Here is a 17,681-nt window from a genome sequence, read left to right as displayed (position 1 = left end):
AAAGCAAAAGCAGAAAAGGACAAGTTTACAGGTAAATAGCGAGAAGCAGCTGGCTGGGAGCTGGTGAGGCAAGCTCAGGTTTCAAACAATCAATCATCACTCACTTCTCCACAACAACAAAGATGTGGTTTATAGGACAGCATTCAATTCAACAAGGATATTTTATTTTGTATTAAAACTACTTTATAGGCCTATAAACTCTAAGTTGCTTGATACCAGACTGAATTGTCAACTACACTCCAATTTTATTTTCAGTCTGACATTGTCTCCAATTTCTGTAGGGAAGCGAGAGTCAATTTTCCCAAACCAATCATTAGTGATCAACATTTCCATATGAATCTAATGTCATTTTATGTCGACACTGACGCATTGCCATGCCAACATACTAGTTCTGCCTACGCTGAAAGGACATGTCATCTATGTAAGAAAAAATTTGTTAATCAAGGGGGTCACATCAAATTCAAGAATATTATTCAGCAGCCAAAACACAACAGAGAGGCTGTTGGGTGAATGTTTCTGGGATGTCGGGGTACTACAGACCCAGTGTATATTCTGGGAGGATTTGTGTCAAATGTTTTCGTCTTCTTGTCAGGGTTGACGCATCACAAATTATTCTCCCAAAATATCAATCGGAGCACCTTAGTAGAGAGTGCGTCCCATATACTTAGTCCATCAGTCCTCTGCAGCAGCTTGGTTTTGACTCCAACATGTGGCCCCATTACCGCATGTCATTTCATCCCTTTCTACCCACTTAGGCCAGAAAAGTACTTTTAAAAAAAGAAATGTCAATCAGCACTTAATGTTACAGATACAAATAGGGAATGCTCAAGAGCAAGGAAGGACAGTGGGCACAGTAATCAAGTGAATCAGATCATAATTACATTACAGAAGCTTTTGTGTTTCCCTTGGAAGATACACCTCAGCACCAACATCTTGGACACCTGGTGTCCCTTAGCGATCAGTTTTAGGCCATGTTATTTGACCTGTATATGCTTCCTTGTGTCCCTCTCGCCTATCAGTGTTTTGGCCAGTTTAACAGCTGGATGTCTCAAATCCGCTGAACAAGGATAAAACTGAAATAATGCTTTTTCGAACAAACGAAGAGAGACTTAGAATTGCCACTCCTTGTGAGACAAAAGAACTAACTAGTGAAGGATGTTGCTAAAACGAGTCTCAATTGTGATTTCAGTTTTAAATATGTAATGAAAGCAATAACTATCAGCTTTTTACCATCTTAAAAAATGGTCACAGTTAGAGGACTTATGTCAACGAATGATATAGAAAAAAATATTCATCCTTTTATTTCCAGCACAGCGAACTACTGTAATGGTCTTTTCACAGGCCTTCCTAAAAAAAAAACTGCTTCAGCTTGTACACAGTGCAGCTGCAAGGGTTCCTATGAATACCAAAAAGACCGACCACATTACTCCTATACTGGCATGCTGAAACATGGCAAAATAACCAAACTTTTTGCATGGTAGTTACATTACATTAGTCTATTAGTAATGTGGACTTATTTTTAAATCAATTTAGGACAGCCTCGATAGCAGCATCTATCTTGTCTCTAATAGTGGATATTATTGTTATTACTCCTCCTGGGTTCTGGCACACAGCTGACAACACCTGGCAACAGCGTTAGTACCACCCATTGCACTGATTGGCTTATCATTAGGCCCCTGAGACAATCGTATCAATTGTTTTTCAAACAAGAAACCGCTGTTTCATGCCGGTGAAGCAGCCGTTTTCAAAGGTCTGGACCTGGCAAAATTCTCAGAGCTTTGGTTAACACAAAGGCAGCAATACATAACCAAAATATTACTGAACATAAAAGTTAAAGACTTTGAATAGGAGTGCTGCTGCAAAGACACATACACAAACAAATATAAAGTGCGCAACGCAAGATTTAACCTGACTTTCAACTCCACAAATGATCACACAATGCTGTTTGAACATGGGCGGCTGATGACAGGAGTAATTTGCCACATCGCTGATTTGAAAAGGAGCACTTGAAGATGACACAGAAAGACAACTTTATTGTCATCTTAAAGAGGATCTATGAAATCAATGGGAGGAGATCAATGCTGTCTCTCTGTATCACAGCACTTTACATAAGCAGCAATAACCATCACAGAGGCCATCATCTAGCTCACCGATTTCCTGTGTAGGACTCCCAGACACCTCCGGGCAAAAAAAAAAAGAGCTTCTCTCACTCCATCAGTGCAAACAGTCACATCCACAACTTCACACACAAGGAAGGAGGCGGAGGAGGTAGAGGAGAGGAGCTGAGGGGGAGAAAATACCTCAGGCAAGCCAGAGCCAGATAGAGAGGGCTGGAAGGAAGGATGAGAGAGAAAGAGAGGTTGCGGGCGGCTAGCAGAGCGTCTTCATTAGAGTATAGCAGCTAGCTCTGGCACAGACTAGCTGAACACTGTAGTAAGAGCTGCTCATCCTCTCAGTTAATTAGGATTTCTGCTGCTTCATTTTGGGGCGAGGGACAGGATGTTGGAGGCTTGATTGCCTTTTATTTCCCAGCCTAACAGCTCGGCTGCCTCTGCCGCTTTATTAACAAGAGATCTTGCAGATTTACAGCTCCGCAGCAAACATCAATTTCAATAATTACAAGAAAACTGTTAGCAGGGACACAATGAAACACACACACACACACACACACACACACACACACACACACACTCCTTTTTTTTTTCCCTCTCTCCACCGTCACCACTCCAATGCCCTTCCCCTCCTCTCCCTTCCCTCCCCTCCCCTCCACCTCCTTCTCTGGATCTTATTTCCAAAGATGTGCCCTTTTCATGATTGCATATTATAAACACGTTAAAACACACACTGATTTGCCTCAGTCACACTAAGCACTTCAAACGCTTTACAACCAATCCCTGGCCTGAAGGGCAACGCAAATATTGTGAATGTCACATTTACATTCAACATTCAAACCTCAGCATTTGTGTTGTCAGAAAACAAAATAGATGAAGGATGATTTTTCTGAGGAGCAATTACAGCTGGTTATATGTGCTACTACTACTAGAATCAGAGTAAACTGTATCTGAAAAATTATCTTTTCAATTAATGACTATATGACTGCTGAAAATTCAGCACAGTTGTTTCAAATGAGAAACGCACACATTACTGAAGTTGCTCCCCTTTTTGGAACCAACTCCTCCATCGTGGAGCTGGAAGCAACACTTCTTTTGCTTTCAGCCATGCTTGTTGTTACTGTGTGTATTGCCATTTTTATAATATATATTTTTTAATCATACAAAAGATTATAGCAGTATTATTGTGAATGATATATGACACATCCCTAGTACTGTGTAATTCAAATTCACTCAAATACAGTACAGTGCTATACATAAAATGCTGCTTACTGTGGTTTCACTGCTGCATTTTGTTGGCTTGTTTTTAGCAGTTTGTCATGAGCTTCAATAAAACTACTACTAATGACTTTCTTTTTCCCGTTATGACATCAATATGAATGCATCACCAGCCTCAGGTCGCCTGCCAGATGCAGAGGGTTTACCATGAAGCAAAGTATCATGGGAGCCAAGTTTAAAAACAAAATCCTAAAATGACTGTAGGTTACTGTTTTTTGGTAGTAAATTTTTTTCCCATATGTTTTGATGAATTAAAAAACCCAAAATGAACTCTGTAAGCATTAGTAGAGGAATTAGGTTTGTCACACAATTTAATTTGACTTTTGACTCTTTAAGATCATGATTCAATTTGATTTTGGATTTAAACATATAATTATTTTAGCATCAAAGGCAATGCCATTATTAGACTATAGAATCTTGATCTGTAAAGGTCACTGGTTTTATGCCCTGACAACTGTCATTTACATTTTCAAATTCTTCTTTAAAAGATTGAAAAGTGCAGCGGCACACTATTACTGCAGGTAGGCAGGGGTGGGAAAAAAACACAAAAATGCTAGGAATGATTCTGACCTCAGCCTTTTGGTCCATAGAAGCAGCTGATCACTGTAATCATGACAAATTTAAGTGGTTTCCACTGAACTACTAGAATCAGATTAAACAGCATCTAAAAAAGCATCATGTCAATTAATAGTATAAAACATATTTGGAAATATATGTGATTAGAAGAACAAGTCTTCTTTATAGCTGTATATTTAGACACTGGCATCATGGCTAGCATTTGATTTTACCAGTTGGCAAAGTACATGTGTGTGACTGAAGCAAATCAGACAATAGCTACAACTGGGAAAAGAAATAATAGAAATCATACTTTGAAGGCAACAGATCCAGAACAGAAAGAACCACCGATTTCATTTGAATAAAATCAATAATTGTGTTGACTTGCAGTGTATTGCCTTCCTGTCTTCTCATCTCGCTCGCTAATGTTTCTTTCATGAGCCAGCCCACTGCTGGTGACATTATAGCTACAGCACTTCCACAAGTCCCCAATGGATCAGTGAAAATGGTTGGCGTAAAACACAATTAGTACGGTCCATATGGCTGCTAGTGGAGGAGGAGCAGGAGAGGTCCCATGTGGTCCTTACGGAGGCCCGCTCTTTTGTTACCTTAAAGATCAAACTGTTGTCATAATAATGGGGCCATTTCAATTCTGCTGCCTGGTTTTTGTAAAGCAGCGCTCTACTTCAACAGATCTTCACATTGTGGAATGACTCTTGGCAAATAAATTGACCAACCTTGGCTGATAGCCTAATCAATAGCTCCTTCATCATGATTAATGGCTCATATTGGATAATGGGGAAATTTAATGTGAGGGGAGCGTTACTTCCTCATTTCAGCACTCAGTCCTATCGATTCGTTATAACCCCCCTTTTTTTGACCAATGGAATGTGCTGATAAGAGAACGATGTGTTCGACCTATGTAAACTGAGCACAGAGAAAATGATTTACTGTGCTTTAGGCGCGTCTCATTCACTGATAGCTCTGTATGCCCTGCCTGACAAGCATTTTCTTGCCTGAGAAACGCAGACACCTTTTACTGAGTAGAAGCGAACAACAACAGCTTGAGGCAACAGATTTATTACAAATTGATCTATTAGATAGCACTGCTGTGCTTCGCTGTTTTCTCTCTTTCTCTCTCCCTCCTTCTCTCTCTGACAGCCTTCCCCTGATGGTAGCTAGAGTGTATCAGAGTTGAAGTGCTACAGTGGCAAATCTAAACCCAATCCTCAGAACTCATTTTCTCTGTGCTGGCTGCTGGAGCTGGGGTACAGAGACAAGATGTCCATCCTTAAACCTATAGTCGATCCCGCCGTAAGTCCCAGGGCCTAAACTGAAGGCTCAGCAGGCTCAATAGGTGTGCCTAGCCCGCAAGGGCGAGCAAGGACACAGTTTACCAGAGGCACCCGCTGAACAGGAGAGTGGAAGAGCACCACAGTGTCACCAGGGGTCATTTCCTTATGGCTGCTTGAACCCTGAGCTCACCACTGGCTTGCGTGCCGTCTCCATTAAAACATCAGTGACAGGTCTGCAGCTCTGCAAGCAAACTGTGGCTCATGTGTGCACGGTCACAACATCATTGCAATGGCTGAATTAGTCACAGAAGCCACAGACCACAACCAGCACATTATAAAAAGATGCATGATTTGTGTCATCCGCAGTGTTAAAATCAATGTCCTGCACACCTAGTATTGTACAGAAAAACTCAACATAACAAGCCATTACAGCCACCCTAATCAATTACAAAGATGTTTGTCTGGACAACAGGCAGCTGTTATTGACACATCTCTCTATAAAACAATCAATTAAATCAACTGCATCATTTAGACTTGCTAATCAAGGTGGCTCTCTGAGAATTACAACAAATAAGGCTGCACCGAATGTAATTTTGTGACAATGGAAGCTTCTATTGAGGTTTTCAATCCGAGCTTTGAATGTCTGTTGTGATATTTTATGTCATTAAATTAGTAAACGGCTAAATCCTATATTGCATTTTTCTCTGGCAGAAAAACACTGGCAGGAAACTGGGGAGCACTGTGATGAAACACTTATGTGGTGAGAGAGAAAAAAACAACAATTTCTAACACTTCGATATTAGCATAGCGTTCTGTGGTTGTGTAAAACAGTGATTCTAAAACCTTTTTCTCTAATGTACCCCCTTTGAAATATTTTTTCAGCCAAGTAAGTCCTGATCAGTGGGTTTTGGCTTAGTTGGTTAAAGCACCTTTCTAGTAAACAGGAGGTCCTTGGTTCAAATCCCAGCAGTGCATTTTCTCTCAAAGTCAACAAGACAGCAGAGATGGTCATGGACTTCCGCAAACACCCACCCCCACTCCTTATCAAAGACACAATCGTAAAGGCGGTGGAGTCTGTTAAGTTCCTGGGTACCACCATGTCCGTGAATGTTCTCATTCATCCAGGTAATTGTAATCTCAAGAAAAGATTAAATTGAACGCAACTGAACTTGTTTATATGTACGATTTAATCTTTTCTTGAGATGGGTACCACCATCACCTGCGACCTGAAATGGAAGAAACACATCAAGAGAGCACAGCAGGGGATGTTCTTTCTTAGACCGCTCCGAAAGAGGAATATCTCTCCAAAGATCTGTACACAGTTCTACAGAGCCACCACTGAAAGCATCCTCACTTCCTCCATCACTGTGTGGTACGTCACATCCTCTGCCCTCACCAAACACAGACTGGAACGCATCATGCGAACAGCCAGGCGGCTCATAGGACAGGAACAGTCACCTGTAAGTATTCTGCATGATGCCAGAGCCAGGAAACAGGCCAGCAGGATAGCCCAGCCTACAGCCTCTTCAGAAGGCTCCTGCCTGGCTGCAGGTTTAGATCCATGAGCACCAGGATCACCCACCTCAACAATCCATCCCAGTTTAAAAGAAAGCTTTTTTTCTGCTTTCTTTTTAATTTCTTTTCCTGTGTTTTCAGATGTACTGCTGTTATGTGTCCACCACAAGTCCATTTTTTTGATTTTCACCTGTCATTTAATATCAAAACTGGCTTCCAGCTCACAGTGAACGTGTCTGTGTCTTGCTTTCTACTTCTGTGAGGTTTTACAGCAGCTGACAGTTTACAGCAGTTAATAATTGCATTGATTGAAATAGGAATGTTGAATATAAAATGTGGTTTATCAAACTTACATTCACAGTTTTATTATTTTAGGAATCTTGCACGACTGATAGTATTTTTATTAACATTTAAAAAAATGTTCTCACATATTCCCTGCAGTACTCCTTTTTTTTTGAAACACTGTAAAAGACACTGGTGTAAAACTCTCTGTTTCTGTCCGATATATTATACAGTAGCCCAATCCCTACCTGCCACTTTGCAGAAATACCAGGTTTAAGAGAAGTAAAAAAAAAAAAAAAAGAAAGAAAGAAAAACCTGCACAGCTCTCAAATATTGATTTAGAATTTGAATGTTCACATTAGGAATGAAGTTTCTAACTATTCAGTTCAGCCCAAATAACAGTCACTATTTTGCTGTGTCAGGAAATATGGTCGATCTTTACACTTCCCTTATATTTTGTATAAGGTTCAACACCATGGAGCTTAGCCTTAGGCAGGTCTATCATTATTATTACGAGTCAAAACCAAATTAACATTGCTGTGTATAATGGGTCCAATACATTGATGGAAATCTTACCTGTCACAAGTGGAACTAGAACACACAATGCTCTCTTATGGTTAAGGTTCAGCAAGCAGAGCAGATGGTTCAGCAGGTTATGTAGGATATCTAATAATATACATCTGTGCTGAAAAATACTGCTGTCAATAGCAACAATGAGCACTGATAGAAAACTGCACAGACTCTATTGTGCTCCTTTCCTTTAATCACCTCCATCTTTCATCTGCGCTACAGAAGAAAAAGAGCGCACAGAGAGAGAGAAAGGCTATTGGCTTCCGGAAGGAGTAAATGTGTGTGACACTGAAAAAAGGGGCACAATCTAAAAGATGTTGAAATATTCTAGGGAGAGTGTATATGTCTATATAAACATCTTCAGGCAGGCAGCTGCAGGGGGTGTGCGCAGTAAAACACTGGTATGCATTGTTTGTGTTTCTGCACCACTAGCGCCATGCCGTGTCATTACATGAGGCAATCTCTTACCTAATCAGCACTGACACACACACAGCAGCAAAGCACTCCTCCTCCTCTTCCTCCTCCTCCTCCCTCCTCTCCCCCCTTTCTCTCCCTCTCCTCAGGGGCCAGCCAGCTGATCCTACACCATTTCATTTTCCTCTTTTACTGAGATGGCAAATGGCTGACTGTTATTTTTGAACACTTTCAATTCATGCTTTTTGTCACTGTAATTGACTAAGCGCTATTATTAGCCTATCTTGCCCAAATCCTGAAAAAATAGGCTATCATCATCTGCAAGCTATGGTGTGTTTTAACTAATAATTAGTGAGACACATGAGAAATCTAACAATGTGGAAGACTCAGAGAGATTGAAGACAAAAAAAAAAAAAAATCAGCTCTGCAGTCATCATCACAACTACTCCATGTATTCATTAGGGCTGTGTAGTGGAAAGAATCTGGTGATGCAATGTGTATCACAAGCAGGGGTTACGGTTAAATACAATGATATACTGCAATACTACAATCAGCATAATATATATTTTTTAATATAATAAATTTCATCAAATAGGGGTCTGTGGCCAACATTTTCAGATTCATTCAATTGTTTCTTTTTTTTCAGCCTTTGTGAATACTGACTTTCTCTACATGACTATTCTGTGTTGACCTAGTCAGGTATTTTTAACACATGTTTAACATTGTTCTAATACTTTTCTCCTGTGTTCTGTTACATAACTAAGTAGAAGTGTACATGAGTGCGATGTCAAATTATTCCAAGGGACATGCAAGGGTGTCCCTAGTATATTTTCTATCTTGTAAGGGGTTCTTGGCTGAGAATAAATTGAGAACCTCTTGTATAAAGAAACTGTATCATCACTGTATGCGTAAAATCTGAGCAAAAAAGGCTTTTATGCAATCAGAATAGTGGGATCTGCATTTATATTTATCACAGCTCATGTAACATAGTAGCACTACTTTTTGTGCATTCTTCTTCCAGTCTCAGTTTAGTTGCTACATTAGAACGGAAGATTCAAATGGCTGAAGACAGATTAGAAAAAACTAGAGAATCGATATAGTAGTATCACAGAACATAATATTGTGATACTCAAGTGTATTTATACATTCTTGCGCCCCTAGAATTCATTGTCTTCTATTTGCTGTTGCTTAACAACTCTTAGAAATGTAAGAGCCAAGCCTCCATTTCCACTTTCCACACACTTGCTCCATTGTACAACCCCTCATGAACATAAATCACTGAAGACGCTGAAATGTGGTGAGTTGCAACACTTTGCAGCCTCATAGCCTCAAAGCCACATACAAAATTGAACAAGGCAAATATGAAGACAACTTTTTTTTTTTTTGCTGTACCTAGGACCTGCCAAGAGGCTGGCAACAACACAAAACACAATGTGTCTGATTAGTTAAGATGTGAATCCATGCCAAGCAGGCCCAATAAGACACAGGCACCATTTGCAGGATGAAGTGAGACCGACTTCGCTGTGGCTGAGCTCACAGAAAAAGCAGATTTGATCACATCTAGCACATCAAATACCACTGGCAGTATGTAGCAAGACAGCTCACAATTGTTAACACGGATAGCGTTTGCCAATGCTATCTCCTTGGCACAATTGTGGAGTTGCAGAGCTAGGCCCGAATCAAACAAAGATGAGATATGATGCAGCATGCTTGGATCTCCTCTTATGAGAGGTGAAGGGAAGCTGTCAAAGAACACAAAACACATCCAGCATCTTGCCTCCTCTGACTTGCTGGGATAAGCCAGGAGGAGGAGGAGGATGAGGAGGAGGAGGAGAAGGAGGAAGGAGGAAGGGGGGGGGGGTTGTGCTTGCCTCATTTCTGCCAGTGTGCCCTGTGCGTGTCAGTCCAATATCTTAAAACAACACATGCAAGGCTTTGCTACAGCCAATTACCCAGCTCTTGGCACAGGAACTGAAAAACATCTTCGGAGAACAATAAAGAGAGCTTGGCTTGTTGTGCGTGCTGTCAGTAAGTGCTGACAGATTGTTATTTTTAATGAATATACAGCACTTGAATGGCCCATCAAGAGGTCTTTGAGCGAACATTGCTCCTTTGTTCAGAGCATTAATTTTCTATGTAACAGCCAGATATCTTGCAATGAAGTTGCTATCAAGCACTGTAAGGGAAGAAGCTAAATCAGTTTATCCACTTGCTTCCCTATTGTCCATTGCATCCTCTTTGCTGCAGCTATGCAAATTCAAGGCAAAACATTCTCTTAATTACAAACCTGATGTCTAAAGATGTTTGATTACACATCATTTCCTGTGTTGGTCCTATCAACAAGACATTCCACTGCTACCCTACCTCTCCTGCCACCATAATTTCATCCTATATATGAAATCCCTGCACAAAACTGTCTAGAACAAAACAATAAATCAGCCTAATCACCTTTATTTGAAGCAAAATAGCCTTGCTGAAAGTAAAATGCCCCTTTTAAAATACAGGCTAGCCATAGCGATGACAGGTTATAGCACCATCTCAGATTGCAACACAATGCCTCTGTATACAGCATGAAGTAGCTGAGACTAGAGCCAGCCATTATAATGGGGAATCATCTTTCATGGCAATTCATGGTGAAGGAAAAATGCTGTGACGGCATCTAGGTGAAAAACAGCGAGACTCCATTCGAGCGCAGCATGTAAACATTGAATTCCCAAGCATGTGTATTGACAAATCATCCAACAAAAAAGGTGTCAGGGCGCGGTGAAAAGGGATTTTCCTCAACATTGTCTGGCCTTCCATTTGTAACGTATTGCTCACAGGGAGCTGCTGCCATTACCCAAACACACATTAGTCATTAAAGGAAAATAGCAGGGTTATTACACTTCTCTTATCATCACTCTGCTGCTGCTACTACAGCCACCCGGCTAGATTAACATTCGATGGACGGGGTGTGTCACTGGATATGTGATTCAAAAGTAATTTTACCCACTGCTGCTCTTGAGATCCCATTCAAATTGAAATACTATAAAACACCCTGACCTCCTCCGACCCCTGAACTAACCAGATCATGTGGATTTACAAATTTAAAAATGACTTTGCACATTTATACAAAACAACAACAAAAAAAAACAGCCTTGTGAATAACATAGAAGAAATGAACATTACAAATGCTCGCTCTGTTTAAAGTTATTCTAAATGATCCTCTTGGCTGAACCTAAAGAATTCTATTTCTTAGAAAAAAACAAACAAAAAAACAAACAAACAAAACATTAAGGTACTTCTCTCCTACAGCTGTGTTTAAGTAGTAATCAACATACAGCCTGTAATGGCAGACCTCTGTGACCCAACCTTGCAAGTTTACAGTCTAAGTGGTAATTTAAGCTCCTGGCAACAGGAAAACCATCAAAATATTAGATGTGTCATATGCAGGATGTGTTCAGCTAAGAAGGTGTTATCAATGTGCTGCTTTAATCTCAACTGCAATGACTTAATACAGGATATGTCCAGTAAAATTGAATATGGTAAGGGTTTAACAGGTGCATTCATTTAAGGAAAGTAGTACAGTTATTTTCATTATCAATTAATCTCCCATTTATTTTTATGATTAATCATTTAATCTTTAAGCAACTACAAGGAACTTTTATATTTTGTCGATTTTGGAGGCCCATGTGGACAAAAGTGGTAGTGTTTCCACTGTAATAACTACAAAATATAACACCAAAAATAAAATTAACTTACTAAATCCTCCTGCTTATTTTAAACAGGCTAACATACTACTCATTGTAACATTGCCTTTTTATCTGATTTCAAGAGGAACCCAGCCCAGCACAGGAATTAAGAATAACTATATAGAAATAGCCCATCTTCTTGCAGATGATCTTGTTAACTTATGTAGGATATATATTAGTAATAAACTGACAATAAATTCATAACCAGTTAGAAATCCCTTGTAGTAGCTTTAAAATGACAAGGAAAAAAAAAAGAAAAACGCTCATCACAACTTCCCAGAGCTCAAAGTGATGTCTTCAAATTGTTTATTTTGTCCAATCAAAAGCTCAAAATCCAAAACAATCTAAAGACTCCTTATTTATTATCATGAATAAAAAAAGAAGCACAGAATCTTTACATTTAGGAAGAAGGAAATTACTGCAGCGATTAATCAATTATCAAAATACTTGGCAATTAATTTTCTTTTGTCCGACTAATCAATCATTGCTCTATAAATCAATCACTGCTCTAGAAAGTAGCATTCCTCACATAACATTTCTGACTATATGGGTGTAAATGTGTGTGTAGGAGGCATACATTGATGCCTGTCTGAACTTTGTTTTTCAGTTCAGTGACCCCTCTCTACAGAGTCATGTCATCATCAGCAGGTCTGAACAGGAGGCAGTGACTCAATAGATAGAGTGGTGGTGTAACTGGCTGTGAGGTTAACTAAATGTTAGTTTGTTTACAGTCATTTACAATGCAACACTGCCAGGATATCACATAATTCATTAAACATTCCCTTATACCCAGCCTAATATTCTGGCACTTGGACAAGTAAAGAAATGCAGGCTTTGTTGTCAACATTAAATTACATTCTTTCAGGGGGCTGAAAATAGCTTGGCATTTATGGAGCAAAACATAACATGTTTCTTATTCCTTTGATCATTGAGCATAGTGTATATTCATTAGTTATGAAGTCCACAATTGTGCAGGGCTATGTAGCCTGTAAGGCACAAGAATGTGAATAAGTCAGGAGTGAGTCATAAGCACTCAATAAAAAATAAATCACTATGGCTCTGCTGCCTTTGTGAGTTACAGATATTAGACTGAACAGAAACATCTCTGGAATCTCATTTACAGGGCAGATTGTGAATGATTTCTAGAGCCAAAGAATGAATGTCAGTGAATTTTCTTTTGGTTACTATTTTCAAACTTATGATTCATGATAACTTAGACTGAACCTACTCCACTGATAAAATAATAAACCCAGCAAATATCACTTCCCTTGTATAGTCCAGGCATTTTACCCATAAGTGTGAGTCAACCTTGACCCATTTATGCATCTAAGGGTTAAAAATTAACTTTTGCACATGCACTGCACTGCATCCATGTCTCATTTAAAACAGTCTCTGGTTGATTGTGGACAGCATTGAGCCCTTTGAGTGGACATGAGACAGGAAAACATTCATAAATCAGTTTTTAACATGAACAGCAATGGTAAGCTGTTGCATCACTGATTTCAGTATTTTCAATACTTTCTCCCACTTATGTTAACACTTTTGATATAGTAAAAATGACATATTTATGAGAACCAGAACAAATAAAAGAGTTTCTGTAGCAAACTGTGGTAAGTCATGTCATACAATGCCTGTACTACTCACCTACTTTCTCACTATTGATCAAATGTTTTGAACTGCTCAGCTTGCCAGAGGTGAAAAGTGTTGATGCCAATTCTGCTGATTCTGTTTCTGAACAAATATCTCCAATGAAGGTTTTACAAGTCTTGCATCTTTGTTTTTAAAAGTCAACATGAGTATACAGTTATGGAATGTTTTCTTTATTTAAAGCCAGGCCAAATCAAACTTAGAAATTGCTATAATATATCAGAAAAACTGATATATTATCAGCTGTTATTCGCCCACCACAACAATATCGGTCTATATCGGTATCTACATGTATTACCTGATAAATACTGCCTGTAATAACATCTGATTTGATTTTTAAAATTAACTTTAGATGACACAAATTAACATTTGAAGAGTCGTTTTTGGAATATTAAGTCATCCATATTTGCTCACTACATCTTAGCCTTTCAAACTCTCAGGTGTGTGAAACCTACAGGTTATATGAACTTCTTTTTAAAATCCAAAAATGTGAAATTATCACTTATCAATATTGGCCATGAGAAGCAGGTTATAGGTTATTGTCAGTATAGAGGAGAAAAAATCATATCCTGCATCCCTTAAACTTGTATCTTTTTGCTGAGGACCTTCTGCGACCAACTCAAGGACTTCTGTTGGTCCCTGGACTCCAGTTTGAAAACCACTGACTTAGACTGAATTCACTTCACTAATAAAAGAATAAGCCCTGTAAATGTCTCTGTCCTTGTAGCCTTCCTTATGTAATCACTACCACACTACTACTCAAAATGTTTTGAACTGCTCAGCCTGCCAGAGGTGGGAAGTGTTCATGGCAATTCTGCTGATTCTATTTGTTGACAAATGAACATTTTGCAAGCCTTACAGCTTTATTTCTAAAAGTCAACACGAGTGTGCAGTTATCCAGTATTATCTGTGATTAAAACCAGCCCAAACCAAACTCGTATAAATAACCACAAACTGTGAGCTGGATAACAATAATTGAGCAAAAGTCAAGCAGACAAAGACAGCAAGTTAGCTTCACCAGCTAACGTTTCTATCCATGAGCTAATGACAATAGCTGAATGGGCTCCGGCTACTCCCTGGAACAGACACACTACACTGGGTGATTCAAAATGGGAAAACGGTTGCTGGGGGGTATTGCAAGGTTACGTGTAAGTTTAAACCACAAAGCGTTTAATAAAACGGAGCCATGATGTGTGTGTTGCATGTGCTCTGTGCTAACCGGTGTCAACGAGCTGTTTGTATCCAGACATTACACTGCTCCTAGCTGGCATTCCCAATCAGTGCTAGTCACTGCTGGCGCTAGCCGCTAACGTTAGTTCATGGTAACCAGCAACAGCAAGGGGCAAACAAGTCTATTAGCTAACTAGCTAGCTGATGCTAATAGGCAAATTAGCCAAATAGCTAGCAAGCAAGGGTATCCGTTAACAGCCCAACGTTTACAAACTGTACCTTCATATTTGTCATATTCTGTCTCGTTTTCTCATGAACGTCAAAGGCAAAGAAGACGGCTGGTTGAAGCTCATGGCACTTACCTTAAAGAGCTTGATCTACAACATCTGTGATTTGTTTGATGAGAGACTGCAACAACAAACAATAGTAGCAGCAGCAGCAGCAGCAGGGGCAATTAGCCAACGTTAGTTAGCCAAGTGTCGCCACTACAGAGTAGCACAACAGCTGCAGTGCCACCTGTATATATCTTCTCTTATGTAGCTACAGCGCAGCGGAGCACGTTTCATATAACTAATGCTGTCATAAATGATGGACTTGAGAATAAAGAGGGAGTAATCGTTGCCGAAATGCTCAGACTAGTATGTGTGAGGGGCACTCAGCATGACAGCATCCTTCTTCATCTTGGGGTGAGAACAGTTGGGGGGTTCTCAAAGTTCAACCGGTAAAATATCGTCACCCACTGGCCAAACCTGGGAACATCCACACAGAGAGGAGAGGGTGGTGAGAGTCCTCTGGGTGTCTGTTCTGTAACAACTCTCACTGCTCTATCTTCATCCTTATAAACCCGTGACACTGCTACAGACTGTATTATATCTGTCACTGAGACCAGAAGAATAGAATAGAATAGAATAGAATAGAATAGAATAGAATAGAATAGAATGAAACGGAATGGAATGGAATAGAATTCTCCATAGGAGATTTAAGGGGACTGCCTGTTGAGTTGTTGTTCTGACTCTTCAAGTGTTTATTTATTTTCCCTACAAAGTACATCAGAAATAATAATAAAAAAAATATATACTAATTTCCCATTATTTGCAGATCATTTATCAGCTTAGTATTTATGGTGCATCCCTTGATAGAATAGAATAGTAAAGATTTTAACACCTGATGCACAGCAGATTTGAGAGTACATCGTGATTAGAAAACAATATGAGAATACAATTCAAGACTGCTGGTGAGGTTTGAGTAATTGCAGCATTGGGGTACACTGTGAATAAAAATGCAAATGCAGTGTAAATGTTAGCAGAAATCTCAACAGATTAGAATAAAATAGAATAGAAAAGAAGAGCAGTTTAATGTGAAAGCAATAGAAACACTATTGTGTGCTGTTTTCTTGGTGTATGTGCAATATGTATCTAAAGTACTAAAGGTCGACAGCTGAGTATCTCTTTTTTTCAGCACTGTCGATGAGGTGTGCAGGTGCAGTGGAAACCCTGAGCAGTATGTTTTCAACTGTTTGTTTGTATAAAACTTTTAATGTCTGAATAATTTGTCATATAGCCTAGTGTAAGTCGTGGCTGGTGTAGTGCCGAAACTGTGTAACAGACAAAGACTTTCTAACAGGTGCACAGGGACTGAATATTATATGTTTGATCAGTGACACAATGATGTCACTTTCATGGGCTTTATAGTTTTAGTGTTATATCTACAGAAAATGTATGAAAGATACCCACAGGTTTTAATGAAGACTAATTGTGGTAAGCCCCTTAACATTTAATCAGTAGATCTGACTAGTAGTAGTTTAGTTTTACTAATGATTTACATTTTTCACTGCGGCCATATTCAGGTCAAACAGAGTCAGGGTGCTGCTATTGTGCACGCTGGTTCACCAGAAAGGCTCCACTACACTAAATGGAATGGGACCTTAATTAGTATCATTAGTAACACCTGTATTTACCCAGAAAAATGTCTTTTGTAAATACCTACAATGATAATTGCCACGGGCAAGAATGACATTGTTGATATCACAAATTATAATCACAAGTAGTCAAAATAACATGTCAAAACTGAATTATATGTTTTGTGGCCTAATTGATTTTGAATAGAAGTCAGTGGTAAAGGTTGACAAGTTAGAATTAAATTACAAATATCTACAATGGATATTTCCCCTGTTAAGAAATTAAACTGTTGATATCATGTTGATATCATCAATGAACATTTTGACCAGTGACTTGTACATACCTTTAATTAGAATTACTCCTTGTCAAAATTACATGATGGATATGCTTGCTTGGAATTCTAACTTGTCAAATGTCTACACTTGCTATTACTGCTACTGATTAAATGTTAAAAGGGTTTGCCACAGACCAGTAATAATAAAACTTTCAATGTCACTGTGGTTGGGGTTAGTGGCTGCTATTTTCTTGTCCACAAGGAAAATGTCAAGTGCACTGCATAGATCTGACCACTGGATGGTGCAGGTCTCAAAGAAAAGGCACGAAGCAACCCTGGTCTCATAGAAACCTCGTGTATTTTAGGTTATAATCTGCACTGTAATATCAATTTACACATCTCCCAGATTTACTCCCAGATTTTGAACTTTCTCTCTGTTTCTGCTCATTGTTAGTCCATTTCAGTGTGAAGATGATGTGTTGTTTAATGAAACCTTCAGCTGCTGATAGCCACAGGATGTTTATAGATTCTGTAATATATGCCCAGTAGTTTCTTTGTACCGGTGATTTGTAATACATCTCCTTGGTGACGGCTAAACAATGGAGGCAGGTTCAGACAGGGCTCACACAAAGTGAATTGGTGTGGCATGGACCCAGCTGGCAATCCCCCCTGGTACCATACAACTGGTGAATAGACCCTCATTTATCTTGGCAAGGCTCAGTACAAAAAGAGCTCGCATAGAGCTTCAGGATTCTTTTACCCCGGGTGGGGGGGCAGAAATGGCGTCCCAGAGCACTGAGCTCATGTTTCTGCCTCTCGGTGGCACTCAGATTACATCAAACACTTCACACAGACTGACAGCAGTTACTGAGGAGGAGCCTCCTCGCTACAAATACTCACTTCATCTGCAAAGAAGCGATGAATCCTAAATGATATGTGTT

General features: G+C 39.4%; 1 protein-coding gene across 2 annotated transcripts in view; it reads right to left on the bottom strand.

The window, feature by feature from the left end:
• rerea (arginine-glutamic acid dipeptide (RE) repeats a) overlaps positions 1–15,211 on the bottom strand; it is a 178,458-nt gene extending 163,247 nt beyond the window's left edge. For both annotated transcript variants that reach the window (XM_084721320.1, XM_084721321.1), the window contains exon 1: positions 14,931–15,211. The gene's annotated coding sequence lies outside the window, so the exon portion shown is untranslated. The remainder of the gene's footprint in view (positions 1–14,930) is intronic.
• Between the last annotated feature and the right edge of the window lie 2,470 nt (positions 15,212–17,681).

Source organism: Lutjanus erythropterus, chromosome 6, assembly GCF_056507025.1.
Source record: "Lutjanus erythropterus isolate fLutEry1 chromosome 6, fLutEry1.hap2, whole genome shotgun sequence".
In the NCBI taxonomy this organism is placed as follows: Eukaryota; Metazoa; Chordata; class Actinopteri; order Lutjaniformes; family Lutjanidae; genus Lutjanus; species Lutjanus erythropterus.
The sequence above is the reverse complement of the archived record's forward strand: the minus strand, read 5'-3'. Positions and strand labels throughout refer to the sequence as shown.